General features: G+C 36.3%; 1 pseudogene; it reads left to right on the top strand.

Moving 5' to 3' along the window:
* The window catches only part of LOC150001960 (receptor-type tyrosine-protein phosphatase zeta-like), a 62,135-nt pseudogene that overhangs the window by 25,798 nt on the left and 21,907 nt on the right, over positions 1-14,430 (top strand).

The following is a 14,430-nucleotide window of genomic DNA, read 5'->3' as shown; positions in this document are numbered from 1 at the left end:
TGCAAATGGCTATAATATACTTTAGTAAATATTTATTTTGCCTAAAATATGTATTACAGCATGTATCAGGCACTCAGGTATATAACTGATTCTCAGAAATTTTGAACATTCTTAACTATAGACATTATGTGGAAAAATAATTATTATTATTTAGTTGTATTATATCAAAGAATATAAAATTTCATAGCAATAACATAATAGTTAAGAATAATGCTGAATTTTGGTCCTTTCAGCTACTTTAATGGAAACCTAAACAATAGAAGTGAACTAAATCAATGCAGAAGGGTTGATAAGACAAGATAACAAAAATCAGGATGAAGTTTTGTTTTTATATCATCATTTGAGTTTATGTGAGAAAGGTGTCTTATCTGTATTAGAATAAACATCAACTACTTTTTTATCAGAACGAATCTGGTTAACAATATGCAAGAATTAGCCAGTGTCATTTTCATTAAGACATTCACTGACCCTATAGTTCACACTATGACTAAGTTCAGAACCATGTATTTAATTAACATTGTGTAACATTTCAGAATGAAAGTGGTAACAACAAAGGAATTGTCTAGAAATGGTGGCCTATGGAAGAAGCATGGATAGAGGATGATATAAGGACGCGGAGAGTCACCAAATCAGGGAAAATAAAAGGAAAAATTTATCCACAGGGACAATTTACAGAAGCCTTTTTAAAATTTTTTTAGTACTACCTGTACCAAGTTCTACCTGATATTATCTTCTGAAATTTCATGATTTAAAAAATAGAAGAAAAAATAGAGAAGCACTTTCTAATTTTCAAAAGGCATAGAAATCAGAAATGTTTGGCTATTTTGCCACTTTCATCAACTCTATTATTTTTTTCCAGTCCTCACTTTGGGATATGTTTATTGCTTTTAGAGAGAGAGGGAGAGAAACATCAATGTGAGAGAGAAACATTAATTGGTTGCTTCCTGAATGTGCTGCAACCGGGAATCAAATCCACAACTTAGGTATGTGCCATGACCCTGAATCAAACCTGTAACCTTTTGGTGTATGGGACAACACTCCAAAAAACTGAGCGATCTGGCCAGAGCACAAGGTCTATATCTTTAACTGCTACTGTCTTATTTATATTTTTCTAGTTTATATTAAACTTCTGTGTATTTATTTTGGTACAGCACAATCTCTCATTAACATATTAGGAATTTTGAGGCTGACGTCTCTGTTATCTATTGCATTTTAAGTCCCTTCACTTTCAAAGATACCTCTTCTACATAATCCATCAGCATTGGTGTGCAAATTAACCATAATATTATCCAAAGTCCAGCATAAGTTATTATTAACAATATATAACATAATCCAAAATCAGGACCTTCTTCAGGAAATTCAAAATCCCTGTTCTACTTTCCAGAACAGTGACCAAGGGTATCTACTCTTTTAGCTTGCAGCTCTCAAGAGTGTACTCCTGATTACCCAAGTATGTAAATTTGCATGTCAAATCAGAGAATACAAAGATATGTTGGTCTCACTCACTTGTAGACCATTTCATTAGAAATTACCCAAATAACATAATTGTAAATGAGAAGTCATCAATTTGTGCAAAGAAGTTACTTTTACAGCATAATATCAATGGGTTTGAAGAACATATAGTAGAAGATCCAATAATTTTAACATAACAAATTATTTCTATTTTCTTATCTGCTTATAAAAGCTACTTCCAGGCAATATTCTACTGTGGGTGGGAAAGTAGAATTACACCCTTTTCTAGCATTTCTTAAGCTTAACTGGCTACTTAAATGTTAGTATTCAGGTACAAACATCTAAGAGATAGAACAGATGGATTCTATTTTAAAAAAAAATCATCCTTTGTAACTGAAGCTTAAAAATATTAAATAGCCTAGATGCTGAACATCTGTTGATGTAAATAACTGTTTCTAGTGAAATGTGTTTGATGTTTCCTTGTCAGAGAAATCACTTGTGAAATTGCACAGTGTGAACAAGTAATATATTTAATCTCAAAAAGTCTTTACAAGAATAAAAATAGAGCCAGTTGAAATAATTTGGCCTCTTCACAATTAATTAACAGATCCAATGACCTTGTTTATATAGCATATTTTCAAGTTAAAATCCTTGAAATATTAATTATCCCAAGCCCCAAAGGTTTTTGACATTATTTTTGATGAATAGTCTGCATATAAATATTCTCTATTACTTATAAAGTGAAGGAAAAGATGTTTTCAGCTGTAAAAATCTGACTAGTTAACTGTAAGACATTAAACTATACAATTATTAAAATGGAAAGTATAATATTTCCACATTTTCCCTAGAATTTACATGTGACTCCTACTCACATTAGAGAAAGCTATCCATAAAGAGGTGTAGTTCACTGATAAGAAGTGAGACTTTGGTGGTATTTATAATTTAACATTGAGAATTAACTCTTTTATATTTAGAGTATGAATGGAAAAGAGATTCCTGATCAAATTAGAATTTTTAAAATGCATATGATTGATAGTAAATATAGAGAAAATTGGAAATTGTTGCTAAATGTTTCATTGGGATTATAAGAATAATGAAATTTGAAGTTGTTTTAGAAGAAGACACCTAATAAATCTTTAGAAAAAAGAGGCACATTCATGCAAGTTGAATTATTCTTTCCAACCTCATTTATTAAATTCACTTATATGATGTTGGAGAGATTCCAAAAAAGCATTTTCCAAAGCATTTTGCAGACTTACTAGCAAGTAGTGGGTTTACTGAAGAATTTGAAGTATGATTTTACTATACCTACTTTAAGTCATATGGAAAATAGCAAATTAAAATGATTCAGCAATAGACTTTTTTGACCTAATGACATTAAAAACAATTTTACTTCTAGTGAGAATATTAGTTCCATAATCACTTATGTATTTAGGAGATGTGTTATGGCTATCATATAATTTAGAAAATTGGTTTTCTATTTTAAAAAGCCTTGTACTAGTGGAAAATTTTGGAAACATTGTTAATGCTGGTCCATAAAATATAAAATTTCAGCAGTCTTTCTTAAAAAATAATCTGCATTAATAACACTGATTCCTTTTAAGTTTCTAAATTACATAAATTACACTAAACTACTAAATTTCATGATTTTCAGCCAAAGTACACAATTAATTGTAAGTATTAGACCAGTATAAATGCAGAAGCATTTTTATGCAGGTATATTAAATATTATACAACATAAAATCCCATCTTCTTCTCAAGAAGATATGTATTTCTAAAAAAAATTTAAACTTTACAATCATTAAAAAATTCTTAGTAATATCCCTTAAAATATTATTAGATAGAGCAAGTAAATTTGCTATGAATTTATCATTGCCCAGTGAGCTATCAGTTTAGCAGATTTTTCAACATAAGGTAACTTATTGTACCAGGTGATTCTAAGTTCAGCCTTCACCGAACCCTGGAACTTATTTTTTTAAACTTATATTCATAATACTGATGAAATCCACTTCCACAGAATGAATTAACAAGTAATAAGTAGTAGGGCTGGGATTCAAACCTAGATCTTTGATTTTAAAGCTCATACCCTTTCCATTCAAGCAAGCTAGGGATCTTCAGCCTCCTACCCTCAACCCCTCCTCTCTAAGAAGTATGATGGTACTTTTCTGTCTTCTCCTTGAGTTTCCAAGTACTCTTGAACCCCCTCTTTGAAGCACTTTGAACTCTGATCCTGATGAGAGAGGGTTCTACCTTTCCATTGCAGCAGCAACTGCTCCTCAGGAGTCACATCAACCAAGGTATGTTTAAGGAAGGAGTATGCCATATATTAGAAAGCTTTAAGAAATCACAAAAATAGAAGTGAAATGTAATATGGTTTTACTAAATTAAACATAATTAATTCATTTAATCTCAAAAGAAATCTAAGTCATAGCTACAGTGAATAAGAAACAGTGTGAGATAATGCCTAAGTAAAATAGAATGATAGAAAGAATTACATGTTTAAAACATCAAATTAATTTTTGGTACCTTAAAGGAGGTTACTGGGTGGTGTGATGTCAATTCTAGAAATTATCAAGCTCACATCAAACAAAATTGTAATTGAAAGAGGGAGAATGTGTCCAGGATAGGTCTAATTTCCAAAATGTTAAAAACCAAAAGGAAAAAATAGACAATTTATAATAAAGTTGCTAATAGCCTCTGTGCAAAAGCAGATTTATAGCTTTTACAACTATGAAATCATTTTGAATATTATCAAATTATTTGTAATTATGAAATTAATAAAACTCAAACTGTGTTTTCTTAATTCTATTGCTTTTAACTCACAGTCTGATTCAAGAAAACTTTTCATTAACTTAATAATTAAGTAGTTTGTATATTAAATTGTTTTTAAATTGGGAATCAAAATGACTTGCTTATATACAAAAGGTCTCAAAATATTATTTGGAGAGATGGGCCATTTGCTGATGAATCAGATTTATATTAGGGTTATATATTTCTCAAAAATTATAAGGTTTTCAGGTTATTACTTAATACTAAATAAATCTTAATTTCAAATTAAAATACTTAGAAAATATCTCTGAAAAAATATTAGTTCACGTCAAAAGAAAGTTGCCAGAATTAATTTTTCTATGCTCATTAAAGTTTAAATTAAAAAGAGGTCTACTGGACTTCTGGTCAAGATGGAGGCATAGGTAGACATGCTGTGTCTTCCTCACAACTCAGAAGGAATTTACAACCACTGCAAAACTAAAAAAAATAAACCAGAAGATCCAGAAAATAAAACTACATGGAAGTTCAACAAACAGAAAAATAAAGAAAAAATATTCAGCCAGACAGGTAGGAGAAGTGGAGCCAGGATGGAGAGAATTAGATGCAGCACTATAGTAGCATCTGTGGGGGCAGCGCTTGGAGGCAGCAATGGCACAGGGACTGTAGCTGTAGCGGTAAGTGCAGTCATACATTTTAAACCTGGGATGAAATCCCAGCCCCAGACCAGGCTGTGTAGCTCACAGTTCCAGCACCAGGGAAAATAGAGCCACCTTGCTTCTGACTCAGAAAACCAGTGGGGATTGGGATGGTGGGAGAAACTGCTGCTAACTCAATGGAGGCAGCTTATTTAGTATGGGAAGGGAGAGCAGTGCCTGGAAAAAGGGAGAGTGAGGGGCAAGTAGCACTGTTCCCTCCAGACCCCTCCCCCACATACCACACCACAATATGGTACAATGGGTCACCAGCACTAACGAATACCTAAAGCTCTGCCCCTTACAACGTAACAGGTACAACAGCTCTATCTAAGACACAGGCAAACACAGAAAGCTGTCAAGATGAAGAGACGGATAAATATGACCCAAAAGGGGGAGAGTGCAGATCGAGGTTGCAGTGGAGAACTGAGTGACAAAGAGATAGCCAACTTAACAGACACACAGCTCAAAGCACTGGTGATAAAGATACTCACAGAATTGACAGTAAAAATTAAGCATGACAGGAAAGAAATGAAGGCTATGCTAAGTGAGATGAAGGAAAACCCATATGAAACTAGTGGTGAAGGAAAGGAAACCAGGGTTCAAATAAACAAATTGGACTGTAAGGAAGAAATAAACAGTCAACCAGTACAGAATGAAGAAACAAGAATTGAAAAAAAATGAGGAGAGGCTAGGAACCTCTGTGATAATTTTAAACGTGCTAGCGTCTGAACCATAGGAGTGCCAGAAGGAAAAGAGGCAGAGCAAGAAATTGAAAAATTTTGTGAAAAAATAATGAAGAAAAATTTCCTTAATTTGGAGAAGGAAACAGACATACAGGTCCAGGAAACACAGAGTCCCAAACAAACTAGACCCAGAGGGAGCACACCAAGACGCATCATAATTAAAATGCCAAAGGTGAAAAATAAAGAGAGAATCTTAAAAACAGCAAGAGAAAAGCAGAGAGTTACCTACAAAGGGGTGCCTATAAGACTGTGAGATGATTTCGCAAAAGAAACTTTGCAGGTAATAAGAGACTTGCAGGAAATATTCAAACTGATGAGAGGCAAGGATCTACAACCAAGACTACTCTATCCAGCAAAGCTATCATTTAGAACAGAAGTGCAGATATAGTGCTTCCCAAACAAGGTAAAGCTAGAGGAGTACATCATCACCAAGACATTATTATATGAAATGTTAAAGGGACTTATTTAAGAAAAAGATTAAAACTAAAAACATTAAAATGACCAAAAAAATTACAATTATCAACAACAGAATCTAAAAAATAAAAACAAAAGCAAACTAAGCAGACAACCAGAGTGGGAACAGAATCATAGGTAGGGGGAGCATGTGTAATGATGTCAGCTGGCAGGGGGATAGGGGGAGAAGGAGGGAAATGGTGCAGGAATTAAGAAGTATAGTAGGATGGTGCAGAATAGACAGGGGGAGTTAAGAATAATATAGAAAAGGGTGAAGCCAAAGAACTTATATGCATGATTCATGGACATGAACTAAGTGGGATGGCTGGAGGGAGAGTGGTGCTGGGTGGAGGGGAGCAAAGGGAAGAGAATTGGGACAACTGTAACAGCATAATCAATAAAACATATAAAAAAAGAAGTCTATAAATCAAATATACAGAAAGTAGTGCCATCTGAATTTTTATTTCAAAATGAACTAGAGTATATAATTTCAAAGTTTTCATAATTTGACAGCTCTAAGTTGGTTAGAAACTACCAAACAGTAAGAAGTTTATTCTTAAAGTTACTCAAAATGAACAAAAATATGTATCACCAATTCAGAGTTTCAAATAATGCTACTGTGATCAAATTACATTATATTTGGATATTAACAAATCTGACTAGTATGACAATATGTGTCATTAAGATGTGGTTTTTCTCATCTGCATTTTTAAAAATTAATATTATCCTGTCTTTTTTTAATGTTGATTTTTCCTTTTACATAATTTTTAAGTTCCAAATTGTTAGAAAATTTGAGTTGCATGCATCTGTTGAAGCATTCTGTTCTGTTAGTATTTGACAAATGTATTTATTGCATGATCATAGTATTCCATTGGAAACCTAATTTAAACACTTTTTTCCTCATTTGTCATGTGCTGTGGAATTTGCTTTTTTATTTTTATTTTTTGCTTTCATTACCTCATTAGACACTGAAAGGGTTTTACCAGGAAAGGCATTATTTTACTGTACTTTCTTTTAGGCAAGAAATAATTGTTACATACAAAATAATTTGAGAGGTGTAACTTTTTTGTTTGTTTTGTCTTATTATATTTTAAGGCACTTTGTTTGAAAGGATACGTGTTAAATGTTGTACAAACAATTTCTTTGCAGGAAGTGCAGATCTGTACTGTTGACTTAAGTATTACAGCAGACAGCTCCAATCACCCAGACAACAAGCACAAGAACCGATACATAAATATCGTTGCCTGTAAGTGTGTCCTTAAGTCAGCCCTGACTTTGTTATCACTGTCATCGCTGTGCCTTTAAACAATGTCCTGAAGCCTGAGAGCAGGCTCACAGTAGCTGTCTCAGGACCTTTGTTTCAGGGAATAAGACTTGAGTTAGATAATACATCACATTATATATCACTCTAATTTATTTTACTTTTTTAACTTATATTTTTTTAATCCTCACCTGAGGATATGCTTGTTGGTTTTAGAGAGAGAGGAAGGAAGAGAGATAGAAAGAGAGAGAAACATCAATCTGTTGCCTCCACAATCAAAACTGCAACCTAGGTATGTGCCCTGACTGGGAATCAAACCCACAACCATTTGGTGTATGGGACAATGCTCCAGCCAATTGAACCACCGGACCAGGGCTGTCACTTCAATTTAAGTATATTCTGCACTTAATGACACCTGTTTCTTTTAAATAAAACAAAGTCAAATTTTAATCCAGTCTTTTCTTTAGGTCCCATGGACTGTAGATCTTTTATTTTCGTTTATGTCATTATTTATATTCCATGGTCCTATCCAGAAGCGGATTTAATGGCGGGCGCACTGGGCGCGTGCCCCAGGCCCGGACTTCTGAAGGGCCCCGCAAAACCCCAACTTTACACTTTTATGTTCAACTATTAGTTCAAAACTTTGTGATTATTATTATATTCAAATTTTATTGAAACTAAAACATTAATAGTACATAATAGCTTTTATTTATTTAAATATATGGTTAACATCTATTCTTATTTTCCCTGTCTCTTTTTTTTAAGGGGCCCAATATTTTCTTATGCGCCCGAGGCTTCAACCGACCTTAATCCACTTCTAGTCCTATTTTCACTTGAGATCTTTTCACCATTATGTGAATTTATTAACCAAGTAATATTTTCTTTAGATTTTATTGTTTCTTTCCATCCTTTTCTTCCTCTCTTACATTTCTTCCTGAGCTCTTATAAAGGGTTAGTTGGATTCCTTCTTTCCCTTTAGTTTCTTAGCTGTGTCTCTCTTTTTTTTTCTCAATGGGCAGCTATCAGCCTGTTTTCCTTAATGCAAGTTTACCTATTTTTCTTATGAAATTACCATCTTTCTTCCATCTTTTTAAAATTGAAGTATAACTGCCATATATTGTATTAGTTTGTCATGTGTATGATATAATGATTCAATATTTGCATATAATACCTCCTGTTTACACTTATTCACTTTTATTTTCTTTTACATTCCTTCCCTTCCATCTCTTGCAATCCATCTTCATTCCCCCTGAAACGTCTACTTACATTCTATATTCTGTGTGCTCCTCTAGATTCATATTATCATGGGATTATTACCAGCTTGGTTATTTAAATTCTGGCTCCATTCTAGTTTCTGCAAGCCAATAATGCTGCACTCTCCTCCCTTTTATTATCACATTTTTCTAAATATTTGCTTAGGTGCTGCCTTCCTTTCCATAGGCCTTATCCCAATTTTTATATTTTTAGCCTTCCATTTCATGTTTGTCTTCCTCAGTTGAAGCAACTCTTCTGGCTGCTTCTTAGAGAGGGTGAAGTTGTTGTTAAACTATTCCCTCTACAAAATGAATAGAAAATACTCACAGGTAGCTAAGAAGAGGATGGGGACGGCCATTTGTTGAACGCATCCTATGTGCCTGGCAGTGTAAAGACACTATTTTGTTTAATCCCTGAAAGAACCTGGCAAGAGAGGTAATAACAGTCCAATTTTAGAAATGAAGAAAACAACCCAGAAAACTTACCCAGTAACACAAATCAAATATATTAGAATCAAAATAGAAAAATGGGTGAGCCCAGCCTCACACCCCTTCTTCCTTTTCCATACATGGTTTCTGTATATATCCCTGAACGTTTGTGAGCTGCTATTGTCACAGAAGCATTAATATCCCTGCATATCTCTTTAACTTCTCATGGTTAAATCTGTAATCACTTCTCCATCCTTGAAGAGAACAAAGTCTTCCCTTTGAAACTACTGTGTCCTCCTAGTAACACTTTCCTTTTTTGTTTTGTAGATCATCCAAATAAAATTAGTTTTCCTGTAGAACTAAAGTTAGTCCCAAACTCCTCATTTAAACATATTTTAATTAGCACAATACCCAATGTGCAAGTCACCATAGTTTTCATCCCCTGTATAGACAGGGCAGGACCCATGTCTGTTGTTGGGCAACCTTCCTCATGTCCACCTTGACGCGGTTTCTCTCTGAGGTTCTTCCCTTGGAAGAGCTGTTTGCTGCAGCCATTCACAGAAACTTCCCAGGTCCCTTCTGCTTCCTTAGTTCCACCAGCTTCATCTTCAGAGCATATATCCCACCACCCCTCCTCAGCTCTCTGAGACCCCACCACTCCTCTCTCCTGTCAGTGCTCTCCCCCATTCTCAGCCTCAGCATCCACCTGTAGACACCCAGCTAAGATGCCAAGTTCAGCTTTCAATCTCAGCAAAAACATTTACAATAGTCCCTCTCTATATCGCAGTTCACTTATCGCGGCCTCACTGTATCGCGGGATTTTTTTAGATATTATATTTAATTATTTATCGTAGATTTTTCAATATATCGCAGGATTTTGTGGGACTGTACAGTAAATACTAAAATAAATATAAGGTTCGTACTTTGTGTATTTTCACCTATCATGGGGGGTCTAGAACATAGTACCTGTGATAAGTGAGGGATCACTGTATTATCATCCAAAACCAATACATATTCGTCCTTCATGCCCCTGCTACTTTGCACCTCTCTCTTGACATCTGAACATTCCTTTTGTGTATATGTGCATTTTCACTTTCTGTGTTAGAAAACCTCTTGAAGGCAGAAGCTCTTGTTATTTTTATCCTTATCTTTGTCATCTCTGTACCACAAAAAGCCTACTAAAGTAAATTATATTTGTATTGATTAATTGTACTTGATAAACCATTATGTAAATAATATAAAGCACCTTTATGCTGAAAAATAGTCTGTGCTTTAAACAAATATTTTTTATTAGTTATGATCGTGGTAACATTAAGCTTGTACAAGTTAGTGAAAAAGATGGCAAACTGACTGAGTACATCAATATCAACTGTGTTGATATAAGCATGATTTAACAGAGCATGATTTAACTGAAGTGTTTATGGAAATTATATTAAACTAAGAATTTATTATACCACTGTGCCAAATACATACTAATACTTAATTCATGTTATATAACAGATAATAAGAAATGCAAATAAGTGGTGAAAGATCCTATGATTAAAAGATTTCAGACTGAATAACAGTCATTCTCAGTATTTATAGTCCATCAGCAATTTTCAACCAGTGTGCCACAAGAATTTTTAAAACAGCCAACACAATTAACAGTGTGAATAAATTAAAATTACACCTAGTTTTGTCAGATCGGCAAAATATATATATTTTTTGGTGTTCTGCAGAATTTTAGTAATTAGTTTATGTGTGCCATGAGGTGAAAAAGGTTGATCCCCTGGCACAATGCTGTATAGGTAGCAGGTAATGGGTAAATCCTGACTGAAAAATTTCCAAGGTGGCACTGGCTAAAACTTATTACTATTCAACAGGTTACCAATGTTTATAAGCTCGGGCATCCTTGAAGATACCCAGTTTTGTAGAACTTATTAGAACTCTCCAAGGGCTGCTGGTTTTTCACTGTAGTCAACTGAATGTTAATGGAATTGTTATTTTCCTGACAGTGACCTCTCAGTCTTGATGCCTTCAGCTTTATTCCATATGGAATGCACCAAAAAGAAGTATATAATGGGTTTGTTGTCCCTGGCTGGTTTGGCTCAGTGGATTGAGCGTCGGCCTATGAGCTAAGTGTCGCTGGTTCGATCTTCCAGTCAGGGTACATCAGAGAAGGAAAACTCTGACTTCAAAAAACCTCCGCTGCCTTGTGGCATACCTCTTCAGGGGAAAGGCTAAGGGAGTAAACCCCGACAGAAAATCCGGAGCCTGAGTCCCTAAGGCGGTTTGACGTTGTAGTCAACACCGGCAACTCCTGTGGCGCACCTGAAGCCAAGCTGTATTGACTCCGTCTTTCCCTTGGACCCTTCAGCTGCAAAGAGAGGGGGGGTCTGCTGCATGGGCAACAGCAGACCCTCCATATCACCCTGCCCAGGCTCTGTAGCTTCAGCTTCACTGGAGAGGACACTCCAGCGTCATCGCAAGATGTCGACTCAACACGGGAGGAGACAGATACTGTGTCACTCCCGAGTTGGACTGCACAGCCATTCTCGGCGGTGCAGATAGACTCTTAAGAAGCTACACCATCGTCTCTCGAGACGGACGGCTGCCGACGAATGGGTTTGTTATAGGCAACCACTTCGTGCTTCCAGAGAAGACCATATGTATGCCATATAAAACATGGGCCAGGGAATCAGAACTGGCTTTGAATCCCAGCTCTGTCACTGGCCAGCTGTGGGAGCTTGGAAAGCCACCTGACTCCTCTGAGCATCAGTTTCCTCATCTCCAAATCAGGATGATGCTTCCATTTCACATAGCTTACAGATTAGGGTCAATGTGTGTAAAGCATCTTGGCCAGCAATGGATGCAACTGAAGGATAGCTCTTAATTGTTAGCGTTGCTTAGTTCCCCCAAGGAGAAAGTAAGGCAACAACACCAGAGGTTTCCTAACTGTTGTACATAAATGAGCCCCAATGCCTGAAACATGTTTCAAAGCAGCACAATTAGGGACCAGATATTAAGCATAGTGCATAGGCTTAGATTAAATGTACTTGGGCTAAATGTGAAAAGAATTGTGCACCTTTTTTCCTACAAAAACATAGAGTTAAAGAATACTTGCTGGATTTATTTAATATTATCAAGTCTCTCCAGTTTTGCAGATTTATTTTTTATGGTTTTATTTTATAGAAAAATTGTGATGACTGTAAACTTAAGACTCAGGTGAGAAAAGTAAACAGGGGTCATTGCAAAGAGGTGTAGAGTAAGATCGATTTTAATCCAGAAGAACTGTCTTCCAGTGCTGGCTCTATAGTGACTCAATACATCTGACCACATTTTCCTCATCTGAAAGGGGATAGTTTGGACCAGACCATTTCAAGTACTTTTCACTTCTGTGATTCTGTCCCTGGTGTCATCTACAGCCAATCTGCAACTATTTAGAAAGGAAAGAAATATTTAGAAAAGTCAGAGTTCATTCCTGTCACAGTTTCAGACCTTCCCAATTTCAGGGACTATTCTTATATAATGCATTTGAACACGGAAATAGCACTTTTACTTTCCTTTTTGCAGAGAAGATGTGACCAGCCTACCAATGGTAGTGAAGAGTATGGGAACTTTCTGGTCACTCAGAAGAGTATTCAAATCCTTGCCTATTATACTATGAGGAATTTTACTCTAAGAAACACGAAGATAAAAAAGCTGAGTCCACAAATGATGGACATCCTCATTTGAGTAACATCTGTTTTGTCTTATTTTTCTTTATTTAAAATATGCTTTATCGATTATGCTGTTACTGTTGTTCCAATTTCTTTTCCCTTTGTTCCCCTCCATCCAGAGACAACACTCCCTCCAGTTATCCCCTCCCTTAGTCCATGCCCATTGGTTGTACATATAGTTCTTCTCAACATCTTCCTGTCTACTCCACTCCCTCCTACTATGCTTCTTAGTTCCTGTACCATCTCCCTCCCTTTCCTCCTCCCTGCTGACCTGCCCCCCATAATGTTCCCTATACCTATAATTCTCTTCCCACTCTTGTTGCCTACTTAGTTCACCTTTGTTTCTGTTCCTTAGCTTCTGTAGTTGGTTGTTGTGATACAGTTCTCATTTTAATGTTCATAGTTTTGATCCTCTTTCTCCTAAACAAGTCCCTTTAACATTTCATATAACAGTGGTTTGGATCTGATGAACTCCTATCAGTTTTACTTTGTCCTGGAAGCACTTTCTCTGCCCTTCTTTTCTGAATCACAGCTTCGCTGGATAGAGTAATCGTGGTTGTAGGATTTTGCTTTTCATTACTTTGAATACTTCTTGCGAGTCCCTTCTTGCCTGCAGAGTTTCTTTTGAGAAATCAGCTGAGAGTCTCACTGGGACCCCTTTGTATGTAATTCTCTTCTTCTCTCTTTCTGCTCTTAAGATTCCCTTTTTATCCTTAATTTTTGAAATTTTGATTATAATGTGTCTTGGTGTAGTTCTCCCAGGGTCCAGTTTTTTTGGAACTCTCTGTGCTTCCTGGACCTGTAAGTCTATTTCTTTCCCCAAGTTAGGGAAGTTCTGCTTCATTATTTTTTCACATAATTTTTCAATTTCTAGTTATTCTTCTTTATCTTCTGGCAACCCTATGATTCAGATGTTGGCTTGCTTATAGCTGTCCGTTAAGTTTCTGAGCCTCTCCTCATTTTCCTCACTTCTTGTTTCCTCTTTCTGCACTGGTTGACTGTTTATTCCTTCCCTATGTTTCGATTTCTTGATTTGATCCCTGGTTGTTTTTTTTCCCCTCACCACTAGTTTTGTATTTGTTTTTGTTCATTTCAGCAGGACTAGCCTTCATTCCTCCCCTGTCTTGTTTAAGATCCACTGTTAGGTCTGTAAGCAATTTTATAACCAAAGCTCTGAACTGAGCCTCAGAAAGATTATCTATCTGCTGGTCCATTAGATTAGATATTTGCTGTCTGGTCAGCTGCATCACTGGTATCTCTATCATGATCTGTGCCATCCTGACAGTTTTGTGTTTAGCTTTGCTTCCTGGGCAGGGCTGTCACACCTCCTGTGCTATAGGGGACAGAGCCCCATGCACTCGTCACAACCAGGTGACCCTTCTCACCGCGCTGTGGTGTTTTCTGTGGGGGTGGGGGTCCAAGATGGGTTCCTGCCATTCACTCTCCCCTGAGAGACCAGGAGCCTCCTCCTCTGTCCCCACCCCCTCTGGGCCTCACAGTCCAAGGCAATGGAGGTCTGCCTTCCTCAGCTTTGGAATCGCAAGCTGATGGGTCTGGTCTGCAGCCAGGGGTGCTCCCCAGGCACCTCTTGCCTCCCCTTAAATACAGGTGTCTGTGTTTACCACCACCCTGCCACCATCGCCACTGTTGCTGCTGCCAACAGAGTTTCATCTGTCC

Source organism: Furipterus horrens, unplaced genomic scaffold (genome assembly GCF_987537825.1).
Source record: "Furipterus horrens unplaced genomic scaffold, mFurHor1.1.pri manual_scaffold_9, whole genome shotgun sequence".
Taxonomy (NCBI): Eukaryota; Metazoa; Chordata; class Mammalia; order Chiroptera; family Furipteridae; genus Furipterus; species Furipterus horrens.
The sequence above is the reverse complement of the archived record's forward strand: the minus strand, read 5'-3'. Positions and strand labels throughout refer to the sequence as shown.